Genomic DNA, 17,050 nt, shown 5'->3' with positions numbered 1-17,050 from the left:
GCAAGTTTTCACATGTTTCTGTGCTTCATGTTTAGGGTCACACTACTCTTTTTATCTATTACAGCAAGTTGTACCTGTCCCTTATTACCCTCAGGGGAACGTTGCTCCTGACAGACTTTATCTTAGTACTATAAATTTTTGTTGTAGAAAAAAATTGCATATTGATCAAAGTTAGGTCACACATGTATGAAGAGTTCATGGAACACTAGTGTTTTCCTGATAAAACAGTTGAGACTTGATAGACAGGAGGTCTGACTGGCCACAGCACATAAAATTTCTGCCTAATGAATAGCTTTTCACCTCAACTGAGAAACAGTTACATGCTGAAGTTTTTAAAAGACAGCAAAGATATCTATATCTATATATATTAGTTATCCACCACATATATATATTAAATCTCACAAAGCAAGAATTCACTAGCATATTTTATCTGAATTTATCCTGAAACCCTGCTTAGATCATTTCTGTATAAGCAGATTAATTAACAGGTCAAACAAATGACCTTTATGTTCATTTCTTTTTTTTTTAGTAGAAGTTTCTAATAAGTGAGATCTTGGGAAGGTGTATGTGACTCTGATTAGTAGTGCTACAAATACTTGGAAAAACACCCAAGAAATTTTAAATGAAATACTAATTTCAAAATATCAGATTGTACTGCTAGCACTACATTTCTTAATCCACCCAATTTCAGTCTCTCATTCTTTTTCTTCTCTCTCCTCTCTTTCTCTCTTACAACTGGAGAATATTTAAACATTCTCATCTCCCTTCAAACCTCCAACACCTCTTTGTTATGCTGTTTCTCAGTTGGTGACCTTACCTCTTCCACTGAAATGTCCCATTAACCTGCATCTGTACTCACATACTCTGTCTTTCTATTACTATGAATGAACTCTCCACATTTCAATATGAAGTTGAACCTTCTATGTGGGCAGAAGATCAGCCCTTCCCTCCTCCTCAAGTATGTTACTCCAGTTTTAGCCCCTATTTCTCTACATCATCAGTTTTCCTACCTCTACTGGATCATAACCATCAGTCTACAAATTTTTAATACTTTATCCCATCCTAGAAAAGCAAAAACTCTCCCTTTGATCTAACTTTCTATTCCAGTTACCACCCATATCTCTTTCTCTAACAGTAAACCTCTTCAAATGAGTCACCTATGCTCTCTCTCTCTCTTTCTCTCTCATAGCTCTCCTCTCATTCTTACTTGAAAATACTCCAGCCAAGCATTCAATCTCCACCACTCCACTGAAGCAACTCTTGTCAACACCATTATTAAACTCCATGTGCTTATGTGAAGGGTTACTTTTCATTGCTCATCTTACTTGATCTATTAGCAGTGAACTCCTTGGTGATTCACTTTCTTCACTTGGTTTCCAGTGAATCCAGTCTCTGCTGATTTCCATCCTAGTTCATGGCTATGCCTTCTCTGCCTCTCTTCTGGGCTCTTATTTTATCTCTCTGACCTCAAAAGTTGAATTTCCCCAGGGCCAGTTATTGGACTATTTCTCTTCTCCAGATACACTCTGTTCTTTAGTAATCTCCTGAGTTTCACAATTTTGAATACCACCAATAGATTGGCAACTCCCAAATTTATGTATTCAGCCTACAACTATTTCTTGAACCCCAGACTATTTTCAACCTAGTAGCTCCATTGATCTCTTTAAAATGCAAATCAGATAATGCTATTTCCCTGCTGCAGTTTTACCCATGGCTTCTCCTGTCACTCAGAATAAAAGCCAATGACCTCTCAGTGATATATAAGGCTTTACCTATTCTTATCTTCCCATTGCCTCTCCTCCTTGTTTCCTTCTGCTCTCCCTGCGATAGTTCACTTAACTCCAGCCATGCTGGTCTTCCTCATGTTCTTTAAACTTTGCCAGTGCGCTTCAGCCATAGGGCATTTGAACTAAGGCTCCTTCATATATTTCTGACTCACTCTTCAGCTCTTTAAGGTCTTTAGTCAAATGTTGCCTTCTTACTAAGGCCTCCCGTGATCACCCTCTTCATCATACTCCTCTCACCACTTCATCATATGCCCCATTTCCTGTTCAGTTTTCCTTCATAGCACTTAGCACTATCTAACATGCTATATATTTTAGTTATGTATTTATTGTATATCTCCCTTCACTGGAACATCAGATCCATGAGGGCAGGAATTTTTGTCTGTTTTGTTGTTTGCTACTATATCCCTAGCACACAGCTCTTGGCAAATACTGTATGTTCAATGTATTGGTGTTTCTCAAAGTGTGGTGCCCAGACCAGCAGTGTCAGATTAACCTGGGAAACTTTTAGAAACATGTTAGCAATGCCAGTTCTTGGGTCCTACCATAGTCCAACTGAATCTGAAATGCTGGGGACAGGGTATAACAATTTGTGTCTTTATAAGTCCTCCAGGTAATTCTTATTTCTGCTAATGTTTGAGAAGCACTATGGTGAATACTTATTGAATGAGAGAAGAAATAAGGAAAATTTCTACTCCTGTTACCCTTTTAACAAATACAGGAATTACAACTTTGGGGTTAAAATACCATATAAATAAATGAGTAAAATAACTTTGTAGAATTTGTTTTTCTGATGAGTCATAATAAACCTAATAAGAAAAAGTTCTAGTTTATCATTTAGAAAATGAAAAACACATAAATTATCCTAAAGTATGAATCCAAATCTATTGAAAAGTAGTAGACTTAGTCATAACTGAATCTGCAAAATTAATCTACGGTTTTAATTTGATTTTATTCAAAAATTCTGTTAAAAATTAGTTCCAAGAACTTTGTCAAATGATTTAGAAATTTAACAAAGCTGTTATCAATCAGCTTGCTTCCCTTGGTCTTTCCTTGTTCTTAGACTTTCAACTCTAATTTTCTTAGGTTAAACTTTATCTTTGTGGCCCCTACATTCAATTTGCATCACATGGAACCATCTATCCCCAGAGCATATCTGGTATACACTCTCTGCCCTTAAATGAGATAAAGCAGAGAATATATTTCGGTTTGTGAAATCTCACAAACTCTGTGATTATGAAGAAACTGGTAATTTCCTTCCTTACTGTCTGTACATGAAGCTGCTATGACCCTTCCCAAGAGGAACAAGTGTCTCTGTTAGCCCTGGGTAATCTCAATTTATTCTTCATATCCTGATTAATTTTTAATAGCATCCTACATTGCCAAAAGTGTCCTAGTTTGATGACAAATTATATGGTCACTCTATTAATTTTATATATAATTATGTATTATGTATATAAACCACTTTTAGTCAATGTTTTTACACAATGTACGAAGAATTTTTGGAACCAGGGTTCTAATGATCTCTGATATTCACTAGAAACATTTGCTTTGGAAAGTCATTCAAAACATCTAGATATTAGTCCTTTAAATACTCCAGTGAGGATGGAAAATTTTAAAATAACATTTGTATAAGTTTTACATGGCATTATATATTTTACTAGAATTTTCACTTATTAACATATTTTACTTGCATTTGATTTCATTAAAACTTTAAAAATTCTAATACTAATAGTATCAATTTCCATGGATGTCATGTTTTTGAATATATTTTATCAGGAGGATATTTTGATGTTACAACAGACAGAAAAGTGAAGAAAGCAATTGCATATTTATTTGTCTAATTTTTTTTCTTTACTAAATTGGCCAGTCCTTCCATTTATTTGACACTATGAAGGTACAACCTCACACCTCATGTCTTCATAGAGGACCAATGGATGTATACAGAATTATTGTTGGCTAAGATTAGAATTTATGTGTCCGGTTCTATAGACTGGTGCTCCCCAGGAGTTTTTGGGTTGCATCATATTTTTAGGGAAAACTAAAATGTGTTAAAGTATAGGTTGAAAACTAAGTAAATAAGATAAATGCATTTATCTTACTGAGTAAATATACCAATAGGCTTAAATGTCTTTCTTTTAAGAATTCAAATCTTATATGAACATTATATTACATTACTATGAGTCATATTTGTTAATGTGTGACTACTCCTTTGCAGTAATTTTTAAGGTTGTCTTGCTTTTTAAAATTTCAGTTGCTCTTGCCTACTGATTTATTGAGAACTTAAAATTTATTGGTGAATTGATGTAGTATCCCCTAGGCTTCACTATCATAAATTGTTTTAATGGAAAAATACATGTTAGTTGAGAGGAATGTCCTGTTTGTAAAACAATCTATATTGGATATTTCAACAATTATTTCAATTATATGATCAATTGCATCATTCAGCCAAACTATCATTCTTTGTGACAAAGATGTTTGTTTACTTGATTCATTGTCATAATTGCCTCAACTCTACATTGCCTAGATAATCAGCCTGTTTCTGGCAATGTGTTCATTACAGTTGTGCTGGTATCTGCTCCAACTGCCATGCCCAGAACAATTGTGTGGAGTTCTGCATGTATAACAAAATTGGCTGGCATAAACACATTGACCTTGGCATGACACTCCACGTAGGCGGTTTGTATACATAATCATGGCCACAGCCGGCTTGGCTTGTTCAAAGTCATATAACGAGTGTGGGTTTAGTTACCAGTTAGAATCCTTCAGTTTCTAGTCTGGGATTGACTTTTAAATAGGCAATCTGAATACTTTTTTTTTCTTTCAACAAATGCTGTAAAAGTAATCTTAATTTTATAGAGTGCATTACTTTTTTTTTTTTTTTTTGGAAAAACAGTTGTATCAGTCACTTTCTTTAATAAGTTGCTTTACAACAAGGGATGCACACCTTTCTAAGAACTGTTTTCTTCTGGGCTGAAAGGTATACCAGGTCTAACATGGTACATCTTCACCATCTTTTCTGAGTGTCAATTTTACACTATCACTTGATGGAAGATATATTGAGATGAACAAATACATTATAGAATATCATAAAAAATCTATATACAGTTTTAAAAATATGACCCCCCAAGAAATTGTCTTGAGAGCCAGGTTTCAGGCCAAACAGTCAGATGCTTCAGGAGCAGAAGTTTCTTCTATTCTGGGTTCTAATTATAGGTATTTTGGTGAAAACATTTGAGACTGGCAAATCTCAATGTCAGAGATTTTTCCATCTTATTTAGCAAGTTAGATATTTTTGAATGCTGTATTTACTCTATCAGAGAAAAAAAACAGCCTTAACTAAAAATTGCTCCATGTCTGCAATGGAACAAATCTCAATGATCTCTAATCTATAAAAAATAGGCTTATTCGGTAATTTACAAAAATATGTGACTTTATTATCAGCCATACTCTTTGGCTATTTAGTTCAGTACTTAAAAAGCAAAAATAAAAACAACAACAACAAAAAAAAACAAGCAAACAAAAAACCCTTGACACATCCTTCCTTTTTTGAACTTCCACCAAACTTTGAAATATCTTTATGACACTTATTTTCTAACTAGTGCTATATACTTGTTTAGTTTTTCTTAGGGAGGGGCTGTGTCATATACGCATATAAAAAAATTTTGTACCAGTTAATGCTTAGTAAACTTTTGACAGTGGATACACTGTGAAATAGAAGCTTGAGTCCTAATTATTAAGTGTTACAGATTTAATTATTTAAAGGCTCCTGTGTGCTTCATGGTAGAATAGATTGTGTCTTCAGAGAGTAAACAGCCTATTTCACTGTCACATCTCAAAATGCAGTGCTGATTTTTTTTTTGTCTTGAGCCTATAACCCCAACAGATACAGATTTTTTTTGTAGCATTAAATGCAGTACTTCTCTAGCACATATTTAATAAAGTAATCTTAAGACATGCTCATTTTTGTTTTCTGATTATAACAATTGGAACATAATATTCCTCTTCCCAGTCCACTCCCCCTCCTCGAATAAACCAAAGCATTAGATAAAATTGGTAGCACTAAAATTGAGGATATCTAAAAACAGCAGCCTGTAACCTTAGGAATTTTGAGTGATATAAATACAATGGCTGAGAGCATTTGTAACCACAAAATTTTTGCCTTTTATACTTAGACACTTGAAAGGTTGTTGAGTTGCTCTCCTTGTGGCCTACACTAAAATGCCTATGCTTGGGAACTACACAATTCACATCCCATGACTTTTGTTTTTACCCAAATGAATCCATATTTGTAACCAACTTGTAATGTCTGGTTCAATTCCCAGCCAAACAAGCAAATACACTTTCTAAGGAGTGATAGCAATTCTATACCTGTTTGTTTACAAATTGTCTGACACTGAAACAGAAGTCCACAATTTTTTTGTATACAAACCTTCTCAGATTTACTTAGCAATCTGAAATAATTTCCTGTCTCTCGATCTTTATAATTTAATAAAATTAACTTCAGTGCTTTCAATCTTTCTGTCTGATACAGAAGTGATAGTATATGTTTCACAGAGAAAATAATGCCTTCTCTCGTCCATTAAATCATACTGACTTATCACAAAAACCTGGTTTTTGGTTACATCATCACTCAAAATGTTGCCTGTGTCTGGGGAAACATGGCTATTCCAATTAGCAGTAAATCAAAATTCTTTGTCTCTGATGAAACAGGACTGTGAAATAAATTGTGATGGGTGAGCTGTATCAGCAGCATCAGCAGTTGGGAGGATTGGCTGACAAGTCTATTATGATGGCCCCAAAGGAAACCACACCCACTTAAGGAGAGGCTGGGGGATTGACATCTTCTGCGGTTTTACTGTTGAGCTCTGTTTCCTCATAACAAAGTTCACTATAATTGACAATCAGACTGGTACTACATAGGATGCTTTAATCTAAATATTTGAAGGTGCTTTCTTTTCTTGTAGTCTAATGAAGTAGGATTTTTAAAATTGAATCAACAGAAACATAATATCATAGTTACAAGCAACAATGAAAAACATTAAAATAAAGAGGAAAAGACTATGCTCCAGTGGAGAAAATGAGAAGCTGATGGACGTTATTCTGTCAAACACACATATATTCAGCAAGAAATGGACAATAATTAGCCTAAGTTACCTGTCTTGTCCAGCTTTAATTGCCAAATTCATGAATTAGACAGTTCTCCAACAAGTTTTTCTTGTGTGAATGGCTCCCAAATTACAAAACATCTTTAAAAATACTCTTTTGCACAGCTCAGTTTAGATAAACTTTGGTTAATTATAAATCCAAAATTTTAAATTATAAATAAAAGTAATAATGCTCCAAGGACAATATCATTGATGAATATAGAAATTAACAGTCTTTAGTAATTAAGAAGTGATTTGCAGTAAATCAGAGATTGCATCTTTTTTTTTGTCTCATTAAGCTTATTGACCACATTGAGAATGAATTGGTAGACATCTGAGGAATAAGTCTTTGCTCTGCTTCTTTCCCTTTAACCTCTATCAAACTCTAAGTACTTCCTATAGCCTACAACCACTCTTATCAATGATTTTCAACTCTAGGTATCTGTAATTTTAACTTCAAATAATTAGAAGTAGTTTGTGTTCAAGACCCTAAAACTATTTTATCAGTGTTGCAGGAGTCAGGGAGACATCAGTATTTTTTTTTTTAGCCTTATTGAGCTATCATTAACATTGATATACGTCAGTATACAGTAATGTAATATATTATCACCCAATGATAGCAATATTGTGTGCATTTAAGGTGGACCACATGATAACTTGATATACATCTGTATCATGAGATGATCACCACAGTAAGGTTAATTAATGCATCACCTCACATGGTTACCTTTTTGTATGGGTGGTGAGAACATTAAGATATATATTCTCTTAAAAAATTTCAAGTATATAATACAGTATTGTTTACTATAGCAACCACGTTGTACATTACATCCCAGGAACTTATTCATCTTACAATTGCAAGTTTGTACCCTTTGACCAACATCTCCTTCCAAAAAAGAAGAAAATCCTGCCCTTTACAGCATGGTTGGATCTTTAGGGCATGGTGCTAAGTAAAATAAGTTAGACAAAGATAAATACTGTGTGATCTGACTTACATGTGGAATCTTCAAAAGGCATCAGTATTTTCAAAGTGCCCCAGGGACCACTGGCTTCCATGCTCTGCTTACACCTTCTAGCTCCGTTCGAATTACCGTCCCAGCATTCTCTCAGCTCAAGCCATTCTTCTCTCTCTTCCTCAAAAGCACCACAACTATTTCTGCCTTAGAGCATTTGCATTTGATGTCCTCCCTACCTGGAATTCCTGTCCCACGGATCTTTATATGGCCGTGTTCTTCTTCCTATTCAGGGTTCAGCTCAAAAGTTACTTCAAAAAGAACTCTCCCAAAATGCTCCCCAACAACGATCACACTCTGTCACATTATCCTGTTTTATTTTCTTCAGAGTCTTGTTTTAAAGGTTATCTAGGTATTTGTGTGCTCTCTCAACCATTAGGAAAAATGCCACATTGCAAGAACCTGTATTTCTTTACCATTGTCCTAGCCCCTCAAGTGATGTATAGCAGCGCATTATAGACGCATAATAAAGTTGCTCATTTTAACAACTGTTTATTAAGTACTTCCTGCATTCCAGGCACAGTTTTAGGCAGTGAGGATCAATAAAGCAATGAATAAAACAGATAAAATATTGAATGAGAAAATAAATACATTACTAGAGTACCCAGTGGACAGATGCTAGATGAAGTCAATTCTTACAAGGAATTTTCCTTTTTACTGTTATTGAATTTTCACAACTGCAAGCAGCCGCAGAAGTGTATTTAACACTTACAGGATTGCAGCCTAGCCTACTGGAATGGAATGCAAGGCCTGACATCATAGAATCTAAATCCTAATCCTGGCGCTACCAATGCCAGTAGCTATGAATTATTAGGCAAGGCATGTACTGTGTAGTTATTAGGAGCACAGTTTCAGAGGCAGCTGCTTCCAAAGATGGACACTTGTAACTTACTCATCCTCTCTGTTACTTAGTTTTCTCATGTATAGGATGTGAGTAATGGTAAGTCACTGCTTTATTGAACTGGACTGATGGTCAAATAAAGCAAATAATGGGAAATTAAATAAAGCCAAAATGTACAGAATACATTTTAACCCATAATAACTGTGGTTATATTCATTCTCCTGTTCCTTCTCAGCTTTGACTTTTTACATCTGTAAAACACTGAAAGGTAAACTAGTATTTCTGCCATATTTTCCAGAGCTCATTTTTTCAAAATATTCTGAGCTTGTCAGCCTTACTGATTACACAAGGATCCCTGACAATGAACACTTTCTGCATTTTTAAATGAATATATATTCCATAAAAATGTAATGACTTACCAGTTTTTTTGGTTCTTCTATTTTCAGATCCTAGGAATGATTAAGTTGAATAATAGAGTGATAATACTCTATGATTTGCTACTCATAGTTTTGAGATTTGTTTTTGCCTTGTTTCACCTTTCAATCTGCTGCTTTACTGGATTTTTGGATTGTTTTGCTATAGTTTTGTTCTAAATGTAAGCAGTTTTCAAGTCTATTTTTCAGAAACATTATATTTTTGACTGCGTAATTTCAGCTCAATGAAATGTGTTAGCCCACCCCTCATTACATTGCTTCTGACTTTGAATGATGGAGGAAATAGCTTTGGGTGGGTAGCCAGCCAGTCTGACTAGCCCATTGGGCACAGGCTCCCTAGTCACTGGGATCACTAACGCCTAATGCCTCTCTAATTATAGACAAGTCTCATTCCTGGCTACTTAACGGCCTCACCACAGGGAGTGACTCCACTTCCTGACTGGAAGCCTACCTTCATTAGTGTAAACTGTACATCATAACCTTCTAGTTTTACAATAACCCAAGGGCCCCTTCCTCCCAGAGCTGTGGCAATGTGACAATCTTAATACTTGAACATGGAGACAAATGATAAGAATTTAACTTCTAACTTTAAAATGCAACAAGTAAAACTATATATGACATGAGGTTAAAAGAAGCTGACTGTGCCAATAACAGAGAAGATGCAGGGATTTTGTTCTTATTTTGTTCTTCAGTGACCCTTCCTTCCTAAGTGGAGTGAGACTTAACAGTGACTCTCAGTGATGGTGGAGTCTGAATAAGAATGGAGACTTTGAGGAAAAAATGAGCCTGTAAAGCAACTTAATACTGATTTAAGATTTAATTCATCTAGAAGTAAAAGAATTATTACTTAACTTGAATTAGAACTTTGGAGTCCTTATTTATGCCTTACCTACTTTCATCATCATTGTCATATTTGCTACCTTTTATAAACTCTTCATATGCTGGGCTCTGTACTATGCACTTTAGGTATTATCTTCTCTTTTATCTCCCTAAACATTGCAAGGCAGATTGTCTGCATTTATATAGGGAAAACTAAGTCTCTGAAAAGTTTAGTAAGTCGCCAGTGTCACACAACCTATGGCCAGGGTGAGATCTGAACTCTGCTTTACTTGATTCTAAACACTGTCTCTCAACCTACTCTGCCTCCTTTAGAGTTTGTTGCCCAATGATAATGTAATCTCTAGACACTGAAGTGGGCAATGCTTCTGCTTCTGTACTTTCCTAGACAGTTGATCTTGAATTTCTGTTACAATAATGATACAACTTTCATAAGAATAATAACAATAATCAGTTTTATTGAGCACTTATTATGGTCCATGCATGGAGTACTCTCATGCAATCTTAAAAGAATTTACTTTTAGGTGAAGATTTTGAGGCTTTGAGGAGTTGCATAGATAGCACACTGTCACATCTAAGTGGTGAAGCCCACTTTCATTATTCTGCCTCTCATAGCAGCACTTAGTCACAGACGTTGTATTTAGATGTGTATTAAACTGTCTTCCTGATCACACAGTGAAATTCTTCACTTGATCTTTACCAAAAGGCCGAGAAGTGATCACACAGTGAGATTCTTAAGAGAAGCTGTCACAACTCAGCATAGTTTCCCTATTGATTAGGACTATGTCTGATACATAGTAAGGATTCAAAAGATATTTGTTGAGTGATAATCCACTTTAGTTACATTCGGCTTGTTCAGTTAAACAGATCTCATATAACCAAGAAAACATGAGAATGCCCAGAAGCTAATGTGACAAAATTAGTGCTTCATACATTTTTCTAGTTTCACTAAAACCTTGTTATTTAGCAGTTAAATCTTTCAGTTCTAGTCCATGTTGACCATAATGTTTTGAGAAACATTTTATAACACTGCAAATGGAGATAGCAAACCAGAAATAAATCATAATTTTACAGCAGACCAACAAAAAAGTTGAAAGACCACTATCTTTTCAAAACAGGGTAATGGTAAAGTCTAGTACTATGAAAAGAAGGCCAATATTTTCTGTATATTTTCCTCACTTCATTTCCCAGTGGCTCATAGTCTGCTATGTACTATGCTATAAATGAATACTAAAAGAATGAAAAATTACAGAGTTGCCTGAGAGCATCTATTCTAACTAAATTTAATTTTGGCTCACTCAGAATAATGACCTATTTTGTAACTCTCAAAGCTTCAAGGGAATTTAGAAACTCCTTAGGAGAAATTATCATTTAACTGATTATGCAAATGAAGTATATAGACATTAAATTTGCACAGATAATTAGACCTAGAATTAGAAGTCAGTTTCAGAGGCCCACTGCTCTGCATCTTGCTCACAGCAAAGTAAAACTATCATATTTTTTTTAGAGAATTCATAATTTCATTATATTTTCATATATATCTGTTTTGGTATTTTTCCAAAATTCCACAAAGTGAGCACATACTATCTCAGGGTCCTCATGCTGGTCCCTGCCACCATTATCCCCAGGCTAGATTACTGCAGGAGCTCCTGACTTGTTCCTTGTTTCTACTCTCATGAGAGTGAGTCTTTTCAAGTGTCATTTAGATGACGTTAGTCTTCTGCCCGGGTACTTTGTGATGGCTTCCCTTTGACCTCAGAGTAAAAGCCAATGTCTTTTCAAAGGCCAGGAAGGCCTGAAACATCGCACTGCCTTCCTGACCTCGTCTTCTCCTCTGACTCATTCCAGCCCCTCTATTCTGCCCCCTGTGCTGCCTACCTGCCTGCACACTTTCACCTGGTACAGGTACTTGGCTCTTGCTGTTGCCCCTGTTTGGAATACTCATCCTTCATAAACTGCTTGCTAATTAATACACCTCACTCAAGTTTTTGCTCAGATTTTACCACCTCAGGGAAGTCTATCATGACCACGTTTACTTTAACACTGTAATCTGTCTCTTCACTTCTATCCCCTGCTGCCCTCTACTCTCAATAGCAGTTATTCTGCTCTATTTTAAATTTTTCCTGTGTTACTATCATCGTCTGTCTTACCATTTCATTAGTTAATTAATCAATCAATCAATCAATTAATTAGTCACTTTATCTTCACTGGAATGTAAGCCCCTCAACAGCAGTGATTTCCCTTTTTTAATATTCCCCACTGCTGTATTCTAAGCATCTAAAATAGTACTTAACACATAGTAGGTACTCCTTGTATATTACTTAGATGACTTTGATAAAATATATAGTTATATATTTTAATGGCCATAGATGAAAGTGACAAATTTGCTAATTAATGTAATGATATGAATAGATAAATTTATCATATAAGGATAAATGCACTATTGTTTTAAATTAAATATTTTTAGAACTTCTTAAACATAACAACAGCAAACAGTAATAGACATGAACATATTTACCTAATTTTTAATATTTGTTTTTGCCAAGCATTGGGAGATTTTCCTGTTATTCTTCAGTTACTGATTTTTAATTTGTTTCATTGTAGTCAAATAACACACGCTGTATGATTTCAAGTTTTTTTTTTTTAATGTTAAGGTTTGTTTTATGACCCAGGATATGGACTATCTTGGTATATGTTTTGCAGGTTTTTGAAAAGTATAGTTGGCCCTCCATATCTGCAGGTTTCACATCAGTAGATTCAACCAACCTTGGACAGAAAATATGTTTTAAAACTCCATGAAGTTCCAAAAAGCAAAACTTCAATTTTCCTCATACTAGCAGCTATTTACATGGTATTTACTTTGTATTTACAAATATCTACATATCTTTACATTGTATTTACAACAGTTTACATAGTATTTACATTGTATTGTGAGTAATCTAGAGATATTTTGAAGTATGAGGGAAGATATGCAGGTTACATGCAAATACTACACCTTTTTATAACGGGGCTCCAGCATTCTTGGAATTTGGTATCTGTGGATGGTCCTGGAACCAGTAACCCTCAGCTATCTAGGGACAACTGTATACACATTTTGTTGTTCTAGGGTGGAGTGTTCTATAATTATTGATAAGATCCTGTTGATTGATGATGTTGTTGAGTTCTGCTATATCCTTGCTGATTTTTGTCTAGTTTTCTATCAGTTGTTTAAAGAAGGATGTTGATTTGTGAGTTTGTCTATTTCTCCTTTCTGTTCTATTAATTTTGCTTCATAGGTAATACAGCTCTGATGTTTGGTGTAAATGCATTTAGCATTGCTATGTATTCTTGGTGAATAAAACTTTTATCACTATGTCATTATGTTCCTATTTCTGGGTTTTTTTTTTTTTCTTTTCATTCTGACACCTTATGTATCTGATATTAATCTAGTCACTATTGCTTTTTTTAAAATCAACATTTGCATGATATATATTTTTCTATTGTCTTTCTTTCAACTTGCCTATATGATTACATTTGATGTGAGTTTTCTGTAGATAGCATATAGCTGGGTCATGTTTTTCAATACGCTCTGCAATGTTTGTTGTTTAATTGGTGTACTTAAATCATTTACATTTAATGTTAAGTATTGATTTGCTAGGTTTTAAATCTGCCATTATCTTTTTTGTTTCCTGTTTTTCATTTCTTTAGGTTTTTATGCCTCCTTGTGGATGAATTAAATGTTAAGTGAATTTAAATCTCTCTGTTAGATCTTCTCTGATGCCACTGGAGGTGGAAGCATCTTATTGCAGCCTTGAAAGGATAGAATCTAGATTCCTACTTGGTCTTGGCTGTTGGTTGTAACCCCTGTTTGTTCTGTGATGTTTGGCCAAAGAATAGAAGTTATTTGTCTGAAAACTTCCTATCTTGCTAGACTGCCCTCTCCTGATCCTTTGTCTCAGAGCGTCTGGCCTTTTTTGGAGGGATTTTTTTTTTTTGTACCCATTTGCATTTCAAGGGTGTTATTTTCTCCAGCACCCTTTCTAAAATATATGAAATAAAAAGAAAACCTAGGAAACTGAGTTCTGTGTTATTCCTTAGGTCACTGAGTTTTCTAGCTAGTTGGCCTTTTTCTCTCCACCTCTCTGTGTCTCCTTAGATTTATTTTATATATAATGTCTAATTTTTTAAATTGTATTTATCAGAAGGAAAAGAGAAGAGTAACTTATCCCATCTTTCTTGATGCAAAAGTTCCTTAAAATTTATTTTTTAGTGATTCAACCTTGATTTTTTAAAAAAGATACTGTAACTTTCAGATGCTAGATTTTTAATAAGGGATATAATGTTTATAGAACTGACTTCTGAGAATTTTTCTTAAAGTTGCTGACATACTACATCACTAGTGTATTTTTAAATAGATACAAAATAACTAGAGAGGAAATTACTACTAACTTTTTAGATATTACAAATACTTTTCTGGGATGTATCTGTACATCATGGAAGAAGAACACTAAATTAATTTAATTCTTAGGGAAACAAGAAAACCCCCAGAATAAAAGACAATAATTAAATAATGAATAAAGCTCAGCTAAGTTTAATAAATATTATTGATAGAAGTAGATAATGAGGATAGTAAATGCTAACTAAAATTTTTCCTTAAGATTAATTCCTCTTACTGAATTAGAAGTAAATGGTAAGACAAGCCTTGGCTTTTTGACTAATTTCAAAACATTTGAAGCTTCTATTTTATGGTACTGTAATATTGGAGGTTTATATTATTAGGGTGATATCAATTTTAATATAACAATGAAGAAAGATACTAAAATAATATCTTGGAGCATCAGTAATCAGATTGTAGCTGATGGGGATGTCTTGGTTGTTCTAAAAAATCCCCAAAGTCTTTTATTTTCTTGTTTCTCAACTCCAAATTTTTCTAGCATATAGATAACGGTAAATAGCACTTTGCATACAGTACTGACAATGATTGAGTCTTATTTTTCATTTCAAATGTTGGTTTCTCAATGTAATTTATTTTAGATTTTTTTTTAAATAATGAAAAAATATCTAAGACATAGATGTTAAATTGTCAACTAATTTTCACCAGTTTACACTTGTTTTAACAGGACAACAATAAATAATAGATTTTAAATTCGTGTATTTAATTTTGACTGGCACTAAGAAATTGAGTTCTGGCGCATCATGTAATTGTTGAAGAGCCCAGGTTGGAGCATGTAGGGAGTAGAGTTTCTGAGTTCCGGCTCTGGAATCAGAATGGCCGAGCTCCAGGTCTGACTCTGCTACTTACTAGTTTGTGAACTTGGGGAATCACTTGAACCCTCTAACCTTAGCTTTCTTATTAGCGAATTGGGAAAATAATATTTAATTGGTAAAACTGGATATCGCTATCTCCAGATATCTCCTGAAGGAGAAATGGAGAGTGAGTGCTAGAGCATTTGAGCACCTGGACCCAGGTGATTTTGGAAATCATGGACCACTGACCAAAGTAAGTCCTAAGAATCATTTATTTTTCCAGCTCTAAGGTTCTGGAACATTTTTGCTTTTGCAAAGTTTGTCTTCTCTTCATGATGTGATCTGAATACCAACCTGCTCCAAATCATCTGTTCCAAGTAATCTGTCCAAAGTATAAAATCACCAGCTGTACCATTTCTTTGAATTTGTATCTTGAAGATCTCTTAACAAAGAACTTTAATTTAAAAGAAAAATCTGCATATTTTAAGCGTTTTTATTGCCATGATAAGGCTTGAAAATTGCACATGACAAAGAGTGATAGAGATGAAGGCAACTTCTGCAAAATGGGAGGAAAAAAGGGGAAGAAAAGGATATAGGAAGGACCCCTGTGTTAGGGATCTGGAGATGAAACAACAGGGTGATGAATCTATAATTATCAGAATCAGTTTTGAGAATACTGAGGCTAGTGTGTGGCCTATAATTATTTAGGAAATTTTACCTAAATTATTTTGTTTCATATTTATATAGATCAGGTCTCCAGTACAGTCAGGTCTTAAGCCAGTAGTTCTGTAAGAATGTACAGAATATCAGGGATTTGGAACTCAGGAATTTAGATTTTAAGTAAGTACACAGATGACTATAATGTACAATGAAGTTTTTAAAATAACTTGACTAAACTGACTAAAAGTATTTCAGGGTCATTATTACAAAGTTTAACTCCAGTTTGTAGGATATATAATTCAGAACTTTTAAAATTCAGCTCTTTCAAATTTGTTTTTTATTTTAAGGTATGTAGTACTTGTGTCAGGAAGCAGGTGAAAGAGAAATAATGATTAGGGGGAAAGGGTAGCATTGTGTTTTAAATTACTATCTGTTCTCAATTATGGCCAATTTTATTGTTTTGTGTCTTTTATTTCTTTTCATAAACACTCAGAATTAAAAGCTACATTAAGATCATCTATTCATTTTCTAAGGGAAAAGTCATGAATGTGCACAACTAGTTTGCTGTAAGGATGGTCATCCAAATTATTTCTTAAAAAAGAAAAATTTATGACCTAAATGTCTAGCTATGAGGGAATGGTTATATAAGATAAAGGCACAAGAATGGGATAATATTTAGCCAATATAAATCATTTTTCAAAACAACATTTGGTGAGATAAAAAATATGCCCAGTATACTCATAAGCTAAAATAAAACAAAGTAAAACAAAAGTTGATACTCAAAAGTACCCTAATCCAGGCAAAGATGGGATAGTCTTTCTTGGAGCTTAATCAGCCTCAGTGACTTTTCCCAAAATACAAGGATTTTATATCTACTTCCCTGAATTCTAAGCACGTGAAACTAGAATTTCAGCACTTAAGGCCTGTGTCCAATTCTGGCTCATAGAAAGAAAGGGGCTGAGAGAAATAACATGAATTAAACTATTTGAAAGCTATGTGGACAGTCTTCTCCACTGAATACTCTACATGCTATTCTTAGTTAAAGTCAAAGCCATCAAAAGGAAATGAATATGCAGTTGGACTATATTTTGCTTTAGTAGAGCTTTAT

The 17,050-nt window shown here is 34.3% G+C and overlaps 2 long non-coding RNA genes across 2 annotated transcripts in view; one reads left to right on the top strand and one right to left on the bottom strand.

The window, feature by feature from the left end:
- Positions 1-8,284, bottom strand: part of LOC140699348 (uncharacterized) — a 37,058-nt gene extending 28,774 nt beyond the window's left edge. Inside the window, exon 1 of the long non-coding RNA XR_012077461.1 lies at positions 7,927-8,284. This is a non-coding gene — a long non-coding RNA (uncharacterized lncRNA). The remainder of the gene's footprint in view (positions 1-7,926) is intronic.
- LOC140699347 (uncharacterized) overlaps positions 1-17,050 on the top strand; it is a 300,931-nt gene that overhangs the window by 30,912 nt on the left and 252,969 nt on the right. The window lies entirely within an intron of this gene.

This window comes from Vicugna pacos, chromosome 11 (assembly GCF_048564905.1).
Source record: "Vicugna pacos chromosome 11, VicPac4, whole genome shotgun sequence".
Taxonomy (NCBI): Eukaryota; Metazoa; Chordata; class Mammalia; order Artiodactyla; family Camelidae; genus Vicugna; species Vicugna pacos.
This window is presented reverse-complemented; position numbering and strand designations above follow the sequence as displayed.